The sequence below is a fragment of the Uloborus diversus genome, chromosome 3, assembly GCF_026930045.1.
Source record: "Uloborus diversus isolate 005 chromosome 3, Udiv.v.3.1, whole genome shotgun sequence".
Lineage (NCBI taxonomy): Eukaryota > Metazoa > Arthropoda > Arachnida > Araneae > Uloboridae > Uloborus > Uloborus diversus.
In genome coordinates, this window is record NC_072733.1 from 118,537,453 (window position 1) to 118,560,955 (window position 23,503).

General features: G+C 31.6%; 1 protein-coding gene across 1 annotated transcript in view; it reads right to left on the bottom strand.

Moving 5' to 3' along the window:
- The window catches only part of LOC129218916 (uncharacterized), a 179,146-nt gene that overhangs the window by 104,029 nt on the left and 51,614 nt on the right, over window positions 1-23,503 (bottom strand). Inside the window, exons 2-3 of the mRNA XM_054853236.1 lie at window positions 10,140-10,234; window positions 1,416-1,462 (exon numbers count right to left, since the gene is read on the bottom strand). The gene's annotated coding sequence lies outside the window, so the exon portion shown is untranslated. The remainder of the gene's footprint in view (window positions 1-1,415; window positions 1,463-10,139; window positions 10,235-23,503) is intronic.

Here is a 23,503-nt window from a genome sequence, read left to right on the forward strand (position 1 = left end):
ACAAGAGAGTATTAAAACAAAAATCCCTTTTTTATATCAAAGAAAAATTATAGAATGAATCTTGAGATTATATACCTTTGAATTCAAAATTTGCCTGTTTTTTTTTTTTTTTGCACTGACCTTTGACTGCAATACTGCCCCCATAACAAAATCAAAGGGATTTTATTGAAATACTGGAAAATCGATCGTCATGGTATGACGGGCAAAAATTGCTTCTATGTTTGAACGAAGTCATTGCTTGTTTGATGATATTTTGATAGTTGAAATTTTATCCCTAACCCCAGTAGGTAGCGTTCATTGTTGACCATTTTTTCGTTTCTTCATTACCTTAAAATGACAGTATTACCAGTAAAACTGTTAAGTTGTCGGATCAAGTTCAGCCTTGTCAAAATAAGGCCTTTCCCCGCATGTTACAGGTTAAACATTACCAAAACATTATCAAATTACTATGCCGTGGCGCGAGTTTCATTGTTGAAACACTTGGATTACTCGATAATCGGCTATTATTTATATGAGAATATGTTTTATGTGTGTGTATTTTAGTTTTTACTTATGTTTTGAAGAAGTAAATTAAAATCTAGTTGATGGTGTAGTTAAGTTATTTTCATCTCTTCGGGAGGGGAACGGTTCCTCTCCCCCCCCCCCAATCCGCTACAGTTATTTATAATGGTATAAATGCCTCAGCAACATTTTACTGAGTATTAATTGAAAAATCTTTTATTCCAGCTCCAAAATGAAAAGTAAATTTAAACACATTTGAGCTACTGTATCAATTGTTAATAAACATTATTGGTAATATTTAAAATTGCAGTCAGAACATAAAACTATAAGCTTAAAAATGAGGGGTAAATTATGAAATTTTGGTAACGTTATAAATAAGATTTTGCGTGGTGACAGAAAAACAGGCAAGAGAAATATTATATGAGAATGTATAAACTACAGGTGTAGGGGCCCCATCACTTCTAATGATGCCTATGGGCTCGAAATCCTTGATCCGGCCCTGCTTGCGCAATATTTCCATTATAAATAAAGTGAATAGTATTGATTATAATATACTTTATCAGTAATAAGCAGTGAAATATAAAGTGACATTAGTTTGGAATTGCCTGTTCATATTTTTTAGAAAAAAATTTAAATGGATAAAAGTGGTTATAGGGAAAATTCAAAATGAAACTGAAATTTTGAAGGAAAAATGGGACTCAATTTTTTAAAAAAAACCTGACTTTTAAAGAATTAAAATTAAAAAAAGGACTTCGAAGAAAAAAAGGGACTTGTTGGTGCCTCTACTACTACATAAGTAAAACCATCTAGGAACATCGCAAACTATATCTAAAGATTAGAGAATCATAAGGGAATTTTGAAAAAGCAGATGAAACACAAAGAGCACACATTGAAGCCAATCATATATTACTTACGCAATAGGAATTGGAAGGTCTTCAGATACTCCTTTTTTAAGTTCACCCTAATAAAAATAATTACATTCAAGCCAAAAACAAAAAATTGACATACCTGATTTCATTCAAGAGATCATTCTAATAACAAACTATTAAATCAGAACTTAATGAATAAATGTTTTAAAAATGGTTTCTAGGTAAACAATATTACTTACCATTTAAAATTCTACAGACAATGGTCAGTTGTTTATTGTCCATGTTAGAAAATAAAAAGAAAGAAAGGTTCATAAAAGTAATGCACTAAAGGGCTATATATATATATATATATTTATATATATATATATATATATACAGGGGTCTGTCCAGGATTTTTCACAGGGTCCGTTTTTTGTGAAAAATAAAATAATTTTGTGAAAAGTGAATTATTTTTGTGAAAAATAAAATACTTTCGCAAAAAAAAAAAAAAAAAAAAAAAAAAAAAAAAAAAAATTGTTAAATCGAAATTTTAGAATTTAGAGCAGGCACAAACTACATCATTTAAACTTAAAGTAGAGAGTTTTCCTCTGCTATGTTGAGAATATCATTCTGGGGTGTTTTTCTAGTATTTAGCGGGGGGGGGGGGGGCGGCATCGCTAACTCAAGTAGCAATATTTATCTACCATTCTACATTATGTTAAATTACACTAGAAATATTTCTGTACAGCATTTAAAATAATTGTAACAAAAAAAAAATAATAATAAATAAAATTCAGACGAGGGGGTTCAGCATTTAGTTTTTTGACCCAGGACACTCTTAAAATTGCACAGAACTTCGCTTAAAACTTATAAATTCCGTGATTTTAACAAAAATAAAAATAGATTTTATTTGTTTACTTCTTAACAAAGCGTACTAAACATCAAAAATTCAAAAAATCGGAATCCCATAGCGGATGCAAAGAGATCGCAATTCTCAAAGTGAAGGCATCAAAGGTAAAAAAACGACTTGTAAAAGAAATATTTTTGATAAAATTATTTTTAAATTGCATTTTAGAGTCCTATGATAAACATATCATTAATATCTGTGGACACAGCTAAAGCAAAAATAAAATAAAACCATTGATTCAGCATTTTAATTTTTGAGTCATAAAAGAAAATGGAATTTTGCTTTAAAAACTTGAAGTGCGTGTTCTAACAAAAATAGACTTTTCATTTATTTGCATCCTAATAAAACGAAGTTAGCTTGAAAAATGAACAAAATATGATTCTTATATCGGATGTTAAAACATTGTATTTTTAAAAATGTAGACATCTAAAGGAAAAAAAAGGCAAGTAAAACAGTTTATTTAAAGTTAATCATCCTTGTTAGCATCGAAAAATCAAACCCATATAATTTTCTCCCAAAATAACAGTTGAACATCGCACCGCACCATAGAAACGCAAATATTGACAAGCTGGTAAAATGATGAGAATATTTTCTAATTAAGTCATTATAAAGGTTTAACGCCAGACGCTAAATGGCGATAATTTTAAAGTTGGTAACCCTATCTGAAGCGATCACATTTTTTCCCCCACCCTTACTATCCCTTTGCAGTTCTAAGTTCATTTCGCTGATATATATTATTATTGTTTATTAAATCATCAGTGGGGGAGAAAAGTGCTTACCAAACGCCTTTTCAGAAAAGTTTACAACAACACCGCTGCTAATTAGCTGTGATAAAACAAACAAAATTATTTGAAACCAAACTTATTTCCAGCTGTTAATTTCTTTCAAAGAAGCAAACAACAAGCATTATATTTATTTGGCAGTAGCAATTTATCGCTTGCAGGAGCATCACAAGAGTGCCGATTTTTTTTCTTTGCAAAATTAGCAGATTTTGTATAAGCTGATCCCTCTAATTTGACTTTAAGAAAAGTTCCAAAAATTATCGGTTTAATATGCGTTACTTTGCTTTCAGATTTGCTCCTTCAAAAAACAATTTGTGAAAGATCCGATCTTGTTTATCAGAATTTTGTGAAGGGTCCGTTTTGGTTGATCGGGATTTTGTGAAAGGTCCGTTTTGTTTGATAGGGATTTTGTGAAAGGTCCGTTTTGGTTGAACGGATTTTTGTGAAGGGTCCGTTAACGGACCCAAATATCCTCTGGCCAGACCCCTGTTATATATATATATATATTAATTGTAAAATTGGTTTTGACATCAACTTTGAAAATATCGTTGGAAGGGAACTAGAACCCCGTCTTCCGATTCTTTTCTGCTTAGGCTTATATTGATCAACCAATTTCGAAATTTTACGGGGGGAAGGGGGGATCTACGTGATTCTCCCTTTCCTCGTGTCCTTCCTATCTTGTCAGTATGAAGCCTAAAGATGTGCCTATTTAGACTTATAACCATTAGTAACCTTCTTTCAAGGCACTTAAAAAATGCATCAGTGTTATCTTTATTTTACGTTCCACCAATTTTCTTTTTTTAGAACTTTAAAACATGATTTAGAAGTTTAAAGGAAAATAGTAATTAGCGGTAGTTAAATGTCTTTGCTCGAATCGGAAGAATCGGGATCCGGTACTGGTTAAATTAACTTTTTCAATTTACAGAGGTGGGCCAAAATACTCTTCAGCTGACTGTGCCAAAGTCAGCCAGTTCGCCCCTGTATATAGGTATTAATAGATCACAATTTTTGTCACAATTAACCACCTTTTTTTCAATTAATCACAATTTAATTATTAATTAATCACAGTTTAGAAGTAATATCAATTATTTTACATTATTTTAGCAATCACAATTTGAGGTCACACTTGCCTAACTGATAACAGACTTGCACAAGGCGAAAGGTGCTGGGATCTATTAATACGGACGAGCATCATGCTTGATTGGAAATGCTCAGTCAGTGGCTCCCTTCACTATTTTATTTGTGAACTACTTTTGAATTAGAAGTGAATGAGTGGGTACCGGCAAATAAGGGATAAGTTCCACATTGCTGTAAAAGATCTGGTGAGAAATAAGGGGATGGATATACACCATTTAAGTGGTAAAACCAATGTTTATGCATTTTTTAACAGTCGATATAAACCACTTTGAGAAGAAAGAAATTCATGGATCACACACAATAGGGCTTATATTAAAGATTTTGAAAGCAAAAAAAAACCACTTTTTTTGCGAAAGTGGATATAATCTGCTTTAAAATTAAACTCCTCATTTATGCTGAAAAGCTTACATTAAGCAAATTTATGCAGAAAAATTCACATCTAATAGTTTTTAACATTCCCTTTCTCATCACACCACATATTTGATGAGTGAAAGCTTGTTCTTAATATTTCAAACTTGATTCAAGGCAAACATTTGCAAACGTAATGACTAGAGCGCAGAAAAATCACTAAAAGAAATATGCAACCATGCAATAAAAGTGGTTAAAATATGCTCTAAAAGCTTTAAAGTATGCAGCAATAATTTTTATATGCACATAAAATTGCCAAACATGAATTAAAAACAGATGATGATACTAGTTTTGAATTTTGTTATTAAAGCAATAAATGTATGTTCAAACAATTAAATAACGAATAAATACCTTTGTGCTTGAAAATTAAATGAATAAATTACCAACGTTTTTAATGCACAAAAATTGCAAATTACGGCAGTCACGTGTTTCGGGCTTACAAGGAACCCTTTTTTCAATGCAAAGAAGTGTGAGCTTTTGGATGAAAAGTCATCCGAAGAAAGACTTTCCACCAAACGTTGAAGATTTCCTGCATCTTTAAGACTTTAATTGCGAACATTTTAGCCCGTCTCCCCCCCCCACCCAACTAAAATAACGTCTCCAATGATACCTTAAAGTTATGTTCTTAAACTTCAATTTTGAAGCTTTTCATTTCGTTTTCAGCTTAATCATAGGGAGAGCTCTCAAACCCTTTCTTTCAAAAGATAACCTAAAATTGATTTCACTTTTGAACACAAATTCAGAAGGGGGAGCCTTCTTCTCTTTCCTCCAGTGTAATCAGCACAGCCTAAAATTCAGTTCAGACTTCAATGGCAGAAAATTTCCAGGAGAAGTCCCCAAATCCCTTAAGTCACCAAAGATAGAAAAAAACAATCTCACCCCGAAAACATGTGTCTGCAGTAATTTACAATTATTGTAAATTAAAGCATTGGTAATTCATTCATTGATTTCAAACACTTATTCACACTAGTATACACAGGGCCTGATTTATCTATAAGCTAAACAAGCTAGGGCCCCCGGTTTGCTGTGAGCCCCCAAATCCCAAATAAAATGCATGATTCCTTACTGAAAAAAAATTAAAAGTATCTGAAAAAAATGATTCCAAGCGCTTGAAAGTTAAAGAAAGAAAACCTTATTCATCAAATATTACCAAAAGTTGCCAGAAAGTGCAATTTCTAATGCCAAGTTTGAAATTTTCTTGAATCCCCCTCCCCTACACACACACTAACCCTCTTCTTCTAACACTACCAAAAATGTACTAAAACTGCATTTTTAAGACTTCAATTTTGAAAATTCTCCAAGTAGCATAGATTGACCCAACACCATCACTGTCCTTTCTCTGAAGTCACTAAGGGTCTCTTTCCTTTAAAGCAATAAACCACAAATTAAAATATTTTAAAAAATCGTATTAAAATTATTGTACATTTTATTAGTTCACACCATTTCTTTTTTCAGTAAAAACCTTGATGGTAAAACTTGAATGAAAATTGGCAACGATGGCAGTTTTGATATCTGAAGCTTTAAATCATTCTACCGAATTTGTCACACACATTCTTTTCATCTTTTAATTTTAGTGCTATATTTTTGGCTGGGGCTTGGCAGGCAGCCATTTCAAAGATTTCCATGAGGGGGGCCGGGCGGAATGGTACAAACTCTGGAGAACTTGTGACATCATCTATTTCAGTATACTTTTCTGATTCATTCTACTTCTTTATATATTTATAAATATAGAAATAGTACCAGAAACAAAGTCTACAGGTGTTTTTTTTTTTTTTTCAAGTTTTATACATTTATTTATTTTTTTATGCATACTTTATAGAAGTGAAGATTCAAATCTCTTCCATTGATTATCCAAATCTTTAATTTCTTTATCTTCTCTGAATTCTTCAGCCAGTAAAGCTTTACCTTTGATAGAACTCATTTTGCTGTTACATCAACATTTTCATCTAAACTCTCTTTTTTAACCGACTTCAAAAAGGAGGCGGTTATCAATTATCCGTATGTATGTTTTTTTTTTTTGTTTGTCCACTCATAGCGTCTCACCTAGTGAACCGATTTTGATCATTCTTTTTTTAATGGATAGGGGATGGCTCAACTTAGGTCCCATTACTTTGTTTGACCATATTTGTTCTTTAGAAAAAAAGTTATGGGCAAAAAACAGTAAATTTTATGCAATTTCCCTATTAAATGATTTTGTAGCGTTCGCACTTTTCATCCGTGGATAACGGTGGCTCAGTGGTAGAATTCTCGCCTCCCACACGAGCGACCCGAGTTCAAATCCAGACTAGGAAAAAGTGAATTTTACTAAAATTTCGTTTCTACTGTTTCCCGTATTTTCTCGAATTTTCTATTAATTTCTGTATCTTTCCAAGTCTGGAAAGTTCCAGCACTTTCTCAAGTTGTATATAAGGAGATGTAACGTTCATTCGTGGTTCTGAATAAAGATCTCGAGTTGAGACTAACGAGTATTCGCTTCATTTGGCTTTCACATTGTCTTCGCTATCTTCATCTACGCGACAATAGGAAACTCATTGTTATAAAAGTTTGGTGCCATATAACAGTAACATTAATAGTAATTGTAATGATAATTTTGAATGAAGGCTTCTCTGAAGCAAGCATCAAATTTCTTCAAGGGATATTTCGATAATGGGGAATCTGGTGCTGTCGTCTCATTTTTGGCGTAAATAATTTTATTTTAGTAACCCTGCTGATTTATAGTAACCCTATGTGAATTATCAAAATCTTCTTTTCTTCAGTGCTATTGCTCCATAGGAGGGGTAAACCTAACCTGGAAGCGAGGTGATGCAGTGATTAGGATCTGCTTAGCCTTCACAATGCTACCATTAGGTTTGACTCAACTACTCTGTAGTATTTTTATCATTATCATCTATGCCGATAACAGATGATCGGGACTAAGTAAGAAAATACAGGATTGCATCATGAGCAACTTAGATGCTGTGGAATGTAAATTAGTTAGGAAAAACGTAATACTTAAATGGGTATAATTAAATTAACTACGCATGATTTCCAGAGAGGAACAAAGATAAGTTTTTAGTGCCAATTGCTTAAAGTTTAACGCGTGTCAATAGTTTTTTTTTTTTTTTTAGTATGGAGCATTTTTAAGAAAAAAATGTGAAGTTTCGTGATGGTAACTTCTTATTATTTCTGAAATACCTACATTTACACTAAAAAGAATGAAATAAAAAAATTTTGAAAAAAAAAATAGAACCGACTTCAAAATTGCTCTAAAAAGTGAAAAATAATTTTATTCTTTAAACACCATCGATAATGCTTTTAAACATAATTTTTGAAGTTGGCGCAAAAACGATAGATAAAATCATTCACAGCCATAACTCAAATACAACTATAAATTTAACCAGGACCAGTTTCTTCACTATCACATACATTATGCATTGATGACGGCATATTTGAATAGCGATATAAATGTTTCGTTCGTAACTTTGGATGCTTTTCTGAAAAAAAATATGAACGAAGCATGGTTACCCTGGATTTTACGTTTTGTTTTTGCGCCAACTTCAAAAATTATGTTTAAAAGCATTATCGATGGTGTTTAAAGAATAAAATTATTTTTCACTTTTTAGAGCAATTTTGAAGTCGGTTCTATTTTTTTTTTCAAAATTTTTTTATTTTAAACTCCTTTTGTGTTCTTTCGACCAAATGAAAGACCACAATAGATTTTTCAAAGGAATAAGATACCAAACCTCCCTTACCTTTTAAACAGTTCATTTTAGATTAAAATGTCAAATCACAGGTTATTTTGACTCCTCTTTTTTGAGTTGTTACAAAAACCAATGCATCTTACAGGTTATCCTTAAATACGCTTTCCCTAGGTCCACTTTTTCAGACATAAGTTTACACCATTTTCAAAAATAAATATAGCTGGAATTTAGAGGAAGTTTATAAAGAAAGTAAACAAAATATGAACTGAAAATAGGACTTACAAACAAAATTAAAGGCAAATTACATGGTCGCACTTGCCTCCACAATATGGAATGTACAAGTCCCATTTCTTTTCAGAAATGGTCTGTGCAACCCCTCATAAAAACAAAATCTGGTTACAGTAGTTAATCAAAATAAACCATGTATGTTATTAGTAAGTATTACTAAATGGAAATGACTTACCTTTGCTAACTTCAGTTGCTTGGTACAAAAATAAAGGAAACAAAACTCTAACCTATCTTCACTATGGAGTTCTTCACTAATGCAACTTATCACTGATTGTGTTTATCTAGGTAAGTGAGTGCTGATTTCCAGTCATAAGAATCATCACTAGACTTAACATATTCAATGTAAGGAAACATTTTCTTCGGGATAGCATTTTCGCATGATGCTTATGAAACGATTTTACAGGGCCAACACACTTGCTCCACTTTACCTCAGCACAACATTCAAATGCAACATTTTAAAAGCTTCAATTACTTCCCCCCCCCCCCATTTTGCTTGGTATGAAATTTGTATATAAAATATGAATCATAAAAATATGCTTGAATACATTTTTAACGCATATTTTCAACTTTCAATATGTAGAGTATGCTTGTAAAGGAGTAAAAATACTCTGAGTATACTGTTTGGTCCAGCTATTCCATGCTGCTGTACCTTTTTATTGATATTCTAAATTCTTCTTTCTTCAACCCTTCTTTCATACATAAAGAAAGAAATAACTTTTTGATAATCCTTTTTGTTGGAAATAATAGCACCTATTTTGGAGGTACTGACAAGTGGAGACTCCTTAGGAACTACTTAATTTGCTTATATGTCATTCTGGTCCTGCCTATGGTAATTTTGATTATGGTTCTTTATATAACCTGATTTTTAACTAATTCATCCTTCACAAAATTTATACTTCGGACATATTCAACTTTTTATTCATTCAACCATTGTGTTTTGTAAGTATGATCCAAAACTTAAAAAATATCAGGGCCAGTGACAAATTGAGTCCTGGGGTGGACTGCTTCCTCTGCTTCTCTCAGTATACCACTGCACGTGACTGTCTGTTATTCAGAGATAGTACTGTACTTTTTCATTAATACATCTTTCTTTTCTGCTATGCATATTATGTTGTGCATTCTAAATGTATGATTTTCACATTACTTTATATAAATCTGAACTTTTTTTCTATATCAAAACATATAGCAAAAAGTAAAGAAAATTGAAAAGAGGGATAGCAATAAATAACTCCTTACTGGATACCAGAAACTTTTGCTGGGGTTATCAACTTCTTTCTTTTTTTCTTTTTTCCAAAATTCCTGTAGCTTTGTTTATGAGAAAATTTATGTTTCCTACAAGAATACCACATTTTAAATTCCGTGCCTCCCCCGCAAAACAACCTTTCCACACAAGATACTAAAGGGGAAGAATAAGATTTAGGTACGTAACAATGCCATTGAAACAAGACTAAGTCCCCACTGGAAGATGGGAGGGGGGGGGGGAGTTATATTATAAGAAATAAAGTTTTTTTTAACCACTATGAATTTAAATGATTGAAAGGATAAAATACAAATATAGAATAGCAAACATAAGTTAACTCACACTTACAGTTATTTTAGAATCCTGCAAGGCTAATAAATCTTTCTCGTTGCTTGAAACTCTTGTTTTTTCTGGAATGGCTTTTTGAGCTTCGAGAAGAGCAGCTTTAAAAAAAAATCAGACAACATAAAATGCACTGCAATACTTTTCAAAAAATTAATACAAATGTAATTTTTTTTAATAGTCAGACAAAATACCAAGAAACTTAGAAAACATTTCTAATTTCACTGGTAAACAAAGGTTTTGCAACATAAAACATTTATAATGTTCCTGGGGTAATTTTTGATGCCGATGAAAAATATTTACTTAGAATGTTTCCACCACAAACAGTTTTTGTGTAATCATAGGTTTTAAGAGATTTATTTTTTCCATGTTTTCCGATATTACGTAATAATAAAAACTCATACTCATACTAACAATTAAAATCTTGTCATAAAGACAAGAAATGTGGAGATAGATAGTCAGGTTTGCTGATACTGCAGTGGTAACATGGTAGTCAGTCTAGATGGCACCCCATTTTGTGATATATACTACCTGAATAGAATTATTTTCTGTAACTTTGAATGCAAACATAAAGAATTTATAGATTTTACACCAAGGAAAATGCTTTAGTATACTGGAATAGTATTGACTCTCTGTGTAATGGATATGTTTATATTTTAATATCAAACATATGACACTTAGTATTAACTCTTTCGAAACTAGTTTAAAAGCTATACCATTGCACGGTTGAAACACATTGCCTTCGATATCACTAGCATATTCAGTCGAAATGAAGGAAACATATGGAGATTTGTAAATCTTTTTAGGTAAAATTTAGCACAACACATATCATGGAACAATTATTTCTGGCAGAAAATTAAATTAAACAAATTTTATTAACTGCTAAATTTATTAATACAATGCTGTTTTCTTCTATGCGAATGATATAGCAATGGCAAGAAGAATTTAAAAAAAAGATTGGACCTGTTATTTTGCTAGCCTTTCATATTAAATTAGGTATCTTCAAAAACTTCATTGAGACTTTGTAACACTTTTAATTTGAATACTTTAAATCTACGCACTATTAAAGTAAAGCTAAAAAGAAGTCTTTGAAGAGGCCCGCATTGTCCAAGTGAATAAATTCTTTCTGATTAATGCTAGGCACTTAAAAGGGATATTCCTGATACCAAATACAGAAAGGAAAGAACCAGGCCCATGTCCAGATTTTCATAAAGGGAGGGGTTTTAATCTTACCTGGGGGGAGGGGGGGATTGAACCCTTCAAACTTTTGTTTTGCAAAAAATTACTGAATACAGACTGCTGTACCCTCCTCCCCTTCTTTACAAGGATAATTCTGGCTACACAAGTGACCAAAGTATTCATACATTTCACAGGTCCATTTTATTCAAACCTTGTGGGTTTCTTTTTAATCAAGTCCGATTACTATGCGGATTATTGCAATAAGTATTAAAAAACTCTCCACAAATTATTTTATAATCTAGAAAGTATATCAGGTTACATGTTCTGAAATAATGCTTAGTAAACTAAACAAGAAAAAGCAGATTGCAGATGCAAATTGCATTACCAAATACAACTACTAATGCATCTTCATAGCTGCAAAATTTGCCAAATTCATCATAACCTCCTTACAATAAGCAATATAAATGCTTTGCATCAGTAGATCATTCTACAATACAGAGAAAGTTAAGAGAGAGGGAGAAAAAAACACTGCACGCAAACTTTCACACTAAAGTTAATTTAAGTCAAAAATTATACATTTTCTTCATTTGACTTATTATTTTTTCCCCAATAGGAGGGGTTTAACACCGAAAACCATTCCCTTGAACATGGCCCTGGAGAGAACAATAGCTAGTTTTAGATCATTACTTTACTATTAGTCATGCATGTAAATATACGCATTTCTTTCAAACTTCTGTCTAGTGTTATAAAAAATGTGTCGGTGATGGAGAAAAACTGTTTGCATATTTGAATTATTTAATTCATTTTTCACTAAGATCAGGTATTTTTTTCCATGTAACAGAAAAAGTTTTTTTTTTTCTGTAGACTAGTGTTATTTTAAAGAAAACCAAAAAATTAAATAAACTCTTAATCTTGTATTATTTACACTGAGAAACAATTCGTTAATGAGCATCTGAGCTAATAGTTTGTTCATGAAAGAGAAGTGTATCACATAAGGTATAAACTAGACTGTTAAGTATGTATCTTAATTCAAGTATAGGGGGCTTAGTGAGCACTGGACAGTTCGGAGACATTGCATTTTACACAAAATAAAAGAAAGTTTCATCTACAAGGTCTACAAGGTACAAGCTCTACGTACATAAGCACAGGGGAAATTAAAATTAATTTAGGTAGGCCTAGAACAAGAAACTATGGAACGAGTTTATTAACATTAGGGTCATTCCATTCAAAATGAGCAAAATTCACAAAAAAGTGGCGGCTGCATGGTGACAGATTTTTATGAAATTTGGTATACAAACTCCTTTTATGCCTGTACGAAAATATTTAAGATATTTTGGCTGAATATTTTTTATTTTAATAGTTACACGAGATTGAAAATTGGTCAACTTGAACAGCATTCTCATAAATGCTAAATGTTGCATTTTTAAAGGCTTGTATTTTGTTAACAATTTAATCAAAACATAAAAGCTATATATTGTTGTAATCTATGGAGTAGGGCAATTCATTTGATATGAGTAAAATTTTCAAAATTATTATAATTAACTTTTAACCGAGTTTAAAAAACTGAAAATATTGCAGTTTCCTCACAATTAAGCAATTTATTTTATAATCTTGTTCTTTAAGGAATGAATTGGCTTCGCTGAAATTAATACCCAATAACATGTTAAGTATCATAAAAGAAATACCTTACTTTTAAAGTTGTATTTCAACTCCTTTGTCTTCAAAATCAGTTATAAACTTAGTGACATTGTGTGAAATGATGATTTTCTTCTTCACATAGACATCTAAATTTAAATGAGGGAAAAATCTGACAACTTTAAAATTTTTCAAGAATATAGAGCTGTATTTCTAATATATGTTTGAAGAAATTCGAAATTGGTTTTCGATTTCTAAGCTGAGGATAAAATTCAAAACAATAGCATTTTCTTTGTGTTTTAAGTGAAATTACAAGAATTCAAAGAACTAGATAAACGACTAATTGATGCAAAAGCAAGTATATCTAAAATTTATTTAAATTTTTTAAAATGTACTGGTATAATATGAATTTTTAGAAAAATGCGGATAAAATTTATATCTCAAGTAATAATAATAATAACTTCAACAAATGCATCAAAAGAAATGTTGCTTTTTTTTTTCTTTCTTTGCTCTTCACGGAAAAATCTTTCAATCTGGCTAAAAATTTGTGGCTCATTTTTTGTATAAATATTCAGTTGAAAACATTAGTAGCACTTTTATAAATATATTTCAAGTAGTTTTAGACAAACATCATCTACAGGTCATGTATACTACGGTGACGGTCCATGTGGATTCAATAGCTTACGTAATAAGAAAATCACTTATCTGAAAAGATATTGATGCATAAAATAAATGTGTAGAAAAACATTACCTAGCCACAAATAGTTGCTATATATATGTAACAAACAAATGAAATTATTGGGGTTGGATTTAGATCTAACCTCTAAAACTCTTTCTTTTCAAACATATGCTCCTTTCACTGATGGTTAAGATAAATCTGAGACAAGGAATTTAGGTGTTCAATTGTTAATTGAGATGAAACGATGATAATTTCATATCTCCAAGACAGCTACGGGTACTTCAAAATATTGTTATTGAGCCTTAGTTTCAAAATTGATAAGTTTTTCTTTTGAGACAAAAAAAAAAAAAAACTATTAGTGATCGTAGGAGGCAGAAGGAGAAAATATCTTGCAGTTATAAGTGGATTATTGTATGTCGTATGCATAATTGTTCTAACGAATAATAGTTTGATAGTTTTATCAATGTGCCATAATATGCATTTTTGCCATCGATAATAGAAAGAAAAGTGATCTGCTTTCCATTGAAAATTCGATTCATTGTGTGGCAAATGTTGTTCAACTGGCAATTTCTATTCTGGAAAAAAAAGCTATAACTAAAATCGACGAGTTTCGCTACCAAAGGAATCCTTTTATTTCAAAAAATGTCGCAGCAGGACAGTTGAAATAAATGGGTGTATTTCGTCAAATATACTTATTCAACAAACAAATTTCCTCAAACTCTGGTATAAAACAAATTTCCTCAAACTCAGAGCCTAATCTTAAATGCTATTGAGGATTAGATGAGATGGTCCTCTCTCTTAATATTTAAACTCAAGAATTTTTTTAAGTCATGTTGACATGATAGGTTTTCTAAAAACTTTAAAGGCTTTTTTCCTTATACCATGGGTGGAAAGGAAAATTCAACTTTCAGTGGCACAATAATATTTAATTATGCATACTGAACTATTATATACTACACAATAATTAGAGAAACATTTTAGCACGTACTTCATAAACATACTTTTGAGAAAATAATTTTAAAAATTTAGAATAAATAGCCGTAACTAATGGAATTTCACCTTACTTCAAGTTACTCCAGTAACAAAAATACGCTGATTCCAATGATTAAAATTTAGTATTATCTAAAAGACACTTCAATGTGTTACGTTAAAAAAATGAATAAATTAAGGGCATTCCCTCATGTTCAAACAAACATCTGAAATAGAGGAAAAAATAAAAATTTCAGAAATTTTTGATTTTTTAAAGTATGATTTCATCATTAAGGAATTCAAAAACAAGTACTAAATTAGAGTAGATAGTTATAGATAGTTTTTCAATCTGAATCCTTTTTGCTGTTATTTTTTCTTTAAAAGAGATAGATGAGTGATTTGAAATATGAAATAAATTGGCAAGTTTTCAACCTTTGCTAAAATCTCAGATTCAAAAAAAGCTCCGAATAAATTTTACTTTCCTCTTTCCGAATAGAGATTTGTTTTTAAAACGTGAAAATATTTATTTTTTAAGTGTACATTTATAACCTAAGGAGTTATTGAGTCACAAACTGACTGCCATGAACTCTGAAAATTTAGGCTGAGCAAAAGCATCAACTTCTAATTTCAATAATGAAGCAACAAACAGTTTCTAAACTTCAATACTTTGCAGTTCCTCATATATATGCGTGATTTACGTAAATAAAAATTTTCATTGAAATCTGTGACATGTCAGCCACAGCTTATTTGCTCATTTTGCATGGAATGACCCATTAATTAAAAGTAGTTTTTTTCAACAAAAGGTAAATAATAATAATAAATGAAAAAAGAAACAAAAAAATAAATAAATAAAAGAAAATAGAATTTTAAAAGTTAACTCATTCATTTTTTAAATATTGATTGAAGTAACAGTGAATTCAGGTGTCACAGGCAAGGGGTTAACAGTTTACTATTTTCTCATTGGTTTTTTGGTTAAGCCGTTATCTTTAGTTTTTAAACTGCCCATTGAGGACTAGTTTATCAAAATGGAACATATCCATTTGCAAAAAATGGTCAGGAGGTGGGAAAAACGAATTAGGGTAAGAGTAGGATTGCCAGATTTCTGAAATGTTAAACCAGGACACAGGAATGCTCCTCCCCCTTCAGCCATTGCTAGTATTCAAAGGGGTACACACCTATCACTGATTTTTGGAGTGTTTTATAGGGCAGTTTATTCTCAATGCTATTAATTAATACTGAATATACGAATTAATGGTAACTAATTATGAACCTAAAACGGGGTAATAAAAATTCACATAAGCAGATAAAACTTGAACATTTCACTTCTTCAATATATATATATTTACAATTTATTTTAGTTAGAGAAAACATTTGAATGAGGGAAAAAAGTGAACAATATTTGGAAAAATATTTCATTTTATAGAACTTTTTTGGTTTTAATCTTGTTGTAAAAATCCTCACAAGCTAATCTGGTATTAATTTTATAAGTCAATGTTACAAACAAATGATAAAATATTTATCCAAAATAATCCTTCACAGTTTATTGTTTTTGGACCTCATTAGTCATAAAATTTATCGTTTTCCGGGACGTGAAGTAAACCGGCCGGGAGACCGAGATTTTATCTGAAAAACAGGACTGTCCCGGTCAAACCGAGATGTCTAGCAAGCCTAGGTAAGAGCAAAATAGTTTTATCAACTTTTCTGGGTACAGAATTGAGCACAAAATCACAGCAAATCATGGCCCAAAGTAAGAAATGTGTGTAAAAAAACAAGGAGATATTGCCATCTTAATTTTGGATATGTGCTCTTTTGAACGAAAACCTGAGTGTTGAAAATTCCAATTTCACTAACACTCTAATATTTCACCTTCTCATATTCTCTTATCGAAGTACGTGAACCTAAATGTACAACTCGATTAAAATTTGAGGATTTTGGACATGTGTTTCTTTGGATCTAAAGTCTTTGTACTCTAGATTCTTTCAGGATATGTTCTCTTTTGTTCAAAATAAAACATGCAGAGGACGGATTTGTTACCTTTTGATCAAAAAGCCACACTTCACCCTTAAATGAAATAGGATTTTCTGCGTTTGGACTTCTTGAGAGTAAGTGATTTGATAAAGGTCATCTGAAAGATTTATAAAATGTCATAAAATTAATTTTTCTAAAAGGTGGATATGTTCCCTTTTGATAAATTACTCTTCAATTGTTCCATCTCATTGTTTTTGTTGGATGCCTTTGCATCCATAAGTTACTTTTTTTGCAGTGAAAAAAAATGGTTTCTTGTAATCCAGAAACACATGTACGCAATTTCCTCCAAAAAATCAAAATTGTTCCTTTTGAAACTTGAAGAGCAGAAAAGTTAGGATTGGTAAAATATTTTTTAAAACATACAATTTTTCTGAAATCTGATAATATCTTTCCATTGCGCAACAAGCTTGAAAAAATAAGGAACTTCAGTTTCTTTATGTTTTTTGTAACTTTTGCTTTAATAAACGACAAAAACATTGCAAAAGAATAATACATAAGAAAAATAATTATTTAGGGGTTAAATAGAGACCTCTTCTGAGAGGGTATCCCACAATCAAAGAAAGCTTTCCTTATTCACAAACGAGAAATTATCAAATAATTTTTGTGAATTTTGAAAGTAACAACAGCTTTTGTTTTGATGCAGCATGGCTTTTGAAGTTAAAATGCTGCTCAAACAATTTGCAAGCAACCAATAGTTTCTCAAACAAGTTCTCCAGAACTAGTCATATTAAAGTTACTAAGAGCCTTAATAATTGCCAAAATTTTGTTTCAAACTTATGAAAAATGGACAAAAAAGCACTTCTCATTAGTTTCATGAATTTGGAGAATCGAAAAATGTAGAAAAGTCAAATACTCTTCTTAAATAGAAGTACCTGTTGCAACTTTTTTTTATCATATAGCAATAAAAAGAGAAAAAAAAATTTGAAGCAAAATATATTTTTTTTTAATCTCAAAGAAACGGTGATATTCTTCACTTTTTTAGAATTTTCAATTGTGTTGCACAACTTGAAGATATTACCGGATTTCAATTTTAAAATTTTTACTTGCAACTTTTCTGTGCTCTAGGGACATAAAAACAAAAGTTTTTTTTTACCCAGGCTTGCCAGATTTTTGAAATGTTCGGGATTCCAGAACACTGGAATTCCCCCCCCCCAACCCCATTGCAGCTTACAAGCAGATAAATTTAAACATTTTATTTCTTACTAATATATTTAAACATTTTATTTCTTACTAATATTTATAAGTTACGTAAGTAAGACGAAACACTTTGAACTAGGAATTGAACTATATTTACATGAACTTTTCACTACCTAGAACTTTCTTAGAAAGTCTTCTTTGATTTTAAAGCTTATTGCAAAAATCTTCACAAGCTAATTTTATGTTTATATCTTATATGTTGATGTTAAAAATGAGAAAGTAATTATCCTGAATAATCCTTCACAAAATTATTTTCAGACTGTTTTGGTCATATGCAATCAAATTTATCTTTTACCGGGACGTGAAGTAAACCGGCCGAGACACCAGGATTTTGTCAGAAAACCAGGACATCTGTTAAGCCTTTACACCATTCTAATGCTTAGCCCTCTTATGGCGTACACAAGAGCACAACATCATGCGTTAATAAACAGTGAAAAAGTTCAAACTGCATTAGGGTTTTTCACAAGTTTTACATAGAATGCATTTAGAATTAAGCTTGTTTTAGTTTAAACTTTCGTTTCCAAGCCACTAAAAAAACGAGTTGCTTCTGAAAAAATGTTTGAACTTTATTTTTATAAGAAACCTTTTTACTGAAGGGAGGGGGGTGACACCACAAATTACAGCCCAGTCTGGATGACACCACAAATTCCAGCTCCGCCTTGATGACATCCTTGCCAAGAATGCCACTATATTAATGAATTAGTTTTTATTTCATCTTGGTTAATAATGTTTCTCCAGAAACTTCAACAAAAAAAAAAGTTGCTAAGTCTTTTAATTAAATTTCAAATTGAGTCTAATAATTGTATGTACAAGATCAATTTTGCTACTCCAATATTTATGTCAAGTATTCTTCAGCATTAAGCTATGCATGCCATCACGTGGAATGCATTTAAGTGGAAAATCTTTCAAGAGGCACTCTAACCAATCTGCACTTCGGCTTCTGTTAATACTTAGCTAATGAGCCAAGTTTTACACCTATACTGAGATGGCATTGAGAATATGGCTTTTAGCTATCTGCGGTCCAAAGCATAATGGTCAAAAGAAATGAATATGAAAGCTCACTGCATGAGTAAAAATTAAGCTATAAACATTTCTTCAGGCCTTTCAGTAAGAAATAAGGCCTTTCTAAGGACCCTAATTTTAATACAGCAAATATAAGACTTTTTTAAGGTGCATAGACAAACTGTAACTTAACTAATATATGCTTTACTATAAGTTATTTAGAAGTTTATAAAATAAAGGTAAACTAACATTACAAAATAAAAGTATTTTGAAGAAATATGCCATAATGTTCAGAGCTTACCCATTTTATTTCTTTTATTTCTACGTGCTTTAGCATTGTTCGGCATTGCAACCTATACAAAAATGGAAAAAAAAAATAATTGAAACATATTACCAATAAGGTTAGTTTTTCCAACAAAACCCTTGATTTTATCTGCATCAGGGTTGGCAAAATTTTGGCAATTGGTGGGTTTTTTTTTTCTGCTTTTAACCACAGTTTTAGCTGTGACATAAAACTTCTTTTCAACTTGACATAATGGTCAAAAACCTAAATTTCTGTCCAAAACCTGTCTAAAATTAATATTGACAACAAAATTACCTTAACAAGCAGAGTTTGAAACAACTCTTTTTTTTTTTAAGATTAGCCCACCTTAGTTCTTGCTGAAAAATCTGTGTTTTTTTTTTTTTGAGTTTCTTCAAGAACTATATTAATTTTAATCCCTATGTAAACATAGTACCAAACAACTGCATAGGGCTATATATAATTTTTAATTGTACAATTATTTTTATTCAAATACACAGCAAACTCTCAATCATCCGCGGGGAAGATTATCTACAGCCTTTCACACGTTCAAAAAAAAAAAATAAATATATAATAGGGATAATTAACTGAATGTAGATAAAGGCATATTTTAACTGAATAAGTGCAAAATCTATTTCTAGACTATTTTTCCTGTATGGTTAAGGGCGGCATCAGCTTTCTGATGTGATCTTCAAAACCTTGTAAAACAAAATTTAAATATGCAACTACATCATTAAAAAAAATACTTTCTTAATCACAAAATGGTGATGTATATCTTACATTACAATGTACAGGGTGAGGCAAAATAACTTCCTTATTTCAAAACGCAAAAAAAAAACCATTTTGTGAATCAATGTTTTTTAAACTAAAGTGTTATGCAGTTGTGGCATCATATCAGGTAGCAGCAGCTCACCATTGTCAATGCACTGAATAAGTTGATCTTTGAAAAAAAAAAAAGAAGTTATCTTGCCACACCATGTAATAATAGAGGAACTGATCCAAAAATGGGCTACTACTTTCATTTTGGTACCTATCGATTTACCCATTCACTCAAAACCGATAATTTTAGTGTCATTTGCTTCAAAAAAACGGTTCAAAACACAAAACATCAGTAATTGCAAATAACTACATGATTCAACAAAAAATGTAAAACATGGGTTTTTTCACAGGGTGGTTCAAATACAGGCTACTTGTGAAAAAAAAATATTTTATCACACAAAAATTAGATGAAAAACATGAAATTTGTATTCAAAAACTTTTTTAAAAATCATCTTAGATATATTATGAAAAATAAAGATCACTTCCTTCATTTTTTACTAGCAGAAGTCACAAAAATAACATATTAATTTTTCCATCCCACACATTCAAAATATGTCTAGCCTAGTAGCAGGAAATCCATACTTCTCCTTTAATATCACCAGAATCTCACAGAAAATGCATACTGCATTGCTGTTATCAGATTTATCTCCAAGAGGAACATCCAACTCATCATCCTCATCACTGCCATCAATAGAAGGTTCAGTATGATGGTCTCCTTCCATGTTCAACTACAATCATTGAACTTTCCTCTTTGGCTTGATAGCTTAACTTGAAGATTTTGGATGTTCTCTCTTTGCATGGGCACCTAATTCAAGGTTCACAATTTCCCAACTCTTGTTCAGTTTACGCTCCCCACTTTCCCGAGGTTCTTTGTAAGGGGATCCAGTTATGATGCAAGTCTTGACACTCTTGTGACCACAATTGCTCTTTTTCTTTGCAGTGGCGGAGATTTGGGGGTTCCCCCCTCCCCGACGTTTTATGGTTTGTTTATATATTTTATTTTCCAATTTAGGAACCAAAATTAGAAATTGAAAAAAAGAAGAAAAGTCAAAATTTCCAGATCATAATATTTTGTTTTACTTCGTATATCTGTTTACCAAACATTATTTAGCACAAGTAGAAACTTTTAGTTGATGTATTCATCGTTCAGATATTAGTAAATCAATTGTTTTACCTAAACAAGTCAATGAAATTATTACCAAGTGTTTGACATCTCAATATACTTTGGAGTAAATAATGTGAGTCATGTCTAAGTGATTCACTGGGGAAAGTTATTGTGTACATAATTCATCAAAATCTTGAGAAAAATGTGAATTAATCAATTAGATTTACATCAATTACCACTCATATGCTCTCAAAACCAGCCTTAACAAAATTTTGTACTTTTTTTTCTCTTTCATTTTTTTTTTGCTGCCGCTAAAAATCCTATGACTTTTAGTTGTCCTTTTTTTCTTCTTTTTCTAGCCCCCCCCCCCTCCACTTTTCAGTCCCAATCGCCGCCTCTGTTTCATCGCGATAGTGGAAATTGAAGATATTTCACATGGACCAACTTGTTTCAACATTGAAGTTTGACCACCAGGTAGCTGATCCGGGGTGCTGAAATCTTGATGTTTATTTGCACAATGTTGATTCGTTCTCTGCGGAGTGGAAGGGTTGTGTACATAGACATGTGAACCGGCTGGCTAGCGCTCACTTAATTAGATAGATCATCCTATGGAACTGCACGGGGGAAAGTGATTCCTTTTGAACTGGTCTCGGGCGCTATTCGTAGGCAAAGAAATCCGTGTTGGAACTGCATTTGGTTTGTTTCTTACGGGTTTTTTTTTTTATATTTGGCGCATAAAACTCAAACATACCTTCAGGCGTCGAAAAAAAAAAACTCTTGGAAAAAGAACTTATCTTTTTATGTATAACACACATACAGCCAGGTATTACTTGAAAAATTCTATTTGATTTGCATTTTTGAGAACATAAGACTTTTAGATCAATCAAAAATTAGCGTTGGGGCCCTGGTGATGTTTTGGGGGGTGGGGGGGGGGAGCAGAGTTTGCAGATCCAGTCCTAGCTATACCTTCCCATGGCAGTACAGGTTAGCACCATGATGACAGCTTACTACCCTGTAAATTTATCTTGCTCGACTAATTATGAAACAATGACCAAAAAAAAAAAAAATGTATTTCAATCATGTTGACTTTGAACTTTATATATTTTATGTTTCAGACTTTGTATAGTTTACATTCATTATTTACTTATTTTGTGTGTAAGATTTTTTTTAATCTTTTTTTTTTTTTTTTGAGATTACCTAAAAATTACTTTTTATTTCACACGTTGTGTGTACATATCTTTGTTATGTTCACCTCTTTAGTAACATCTTGAAAAAATTAATGGTGCCCGCGGTGTGACCAATATCCTAGTATGTGCTCTTAGGTATAAAAATGTTGGGGAGCGCTGTAATAGGGAATTAATAGCAAATGTTTGTGCTCCACCAACAATTACGTTGCAAGTTGTTCATATTTGTGATTTATGATGGTTTATTGTGTAACATTTGTTATTGATTCCGATCAGAAAGTGACTGTGGGATTTACAGACCTAACGCACCATAAGTCATTTTTGTTCATTAAAAATATGTTGTAAATTTAACTGCTCTGATCAGGGGCGGATTTACAGTCTATTAGAGGAGGCGGCAGTTGAAAAACGTAAAAATCATTCCTCCCCCCAAACCGGTCATGTAGAAGACAGGGAGTCAATTTCACCCCAACCCCTTATCCTGTCTTTAAATACTAATCTCGCCCCCTATCGCCCCCACAAACTTATCGCTCCCTTGAAGTGTCAAATGTCCCCTTTGGGGGCCTATCTCCCCCCACTGTTCTATGTCATAGCAATGTATTATCATACCATTATAGTGTAGTCCATGGAAGGAAAAGGTTTAAAGACACTTAAAGAAATATAAAAATTATTAAAGTTCAAAAAAGGGGGGAGGGGCGAGCTTAGGTTCAAATTAAAAAGTGGGTAACTCGATCCATCCTCGACTACACTAACTGTCTAAACTTAATTTTAAGCAAAGTTGAGGAATGTACTTGATTGGAATCAATAGTGATTGCTAGTAATTCCTTCAATTCTATATTATTGGTATTATAAAATGACGGTCACGGAGGGGGCGGTCTCCCCCCCCCCAGTAAATCCAACACTGATTCAACTGATTGCTAGTAATAAATCATTGTTATCATAATTTCAAAACCCGTGAAATATCAATTTTACATTTTATAATTTATTACCAACCAAGAGTACATATAAATTTGCTTACGAATTGAAAGTTTCATACGGTAAATTTGACAGATATGTTCATGTTAATTTAAAAGCCCTTCATTTAAAACTAGTGGCACCCGCACGGCTTTGCCCGTAATAGAAAATTAAACGATCTTTTGGTTCGCCTGTATATTTACAAATAATGTATGGTGAGTTTTCTCGCCAATTGGCTTGTGCCCATGTTACAGTTCCACGTTATGATAATTTCGTACTTTACTCATCCATCTTATGATAATTTTGTTCTTGAAATTGGAA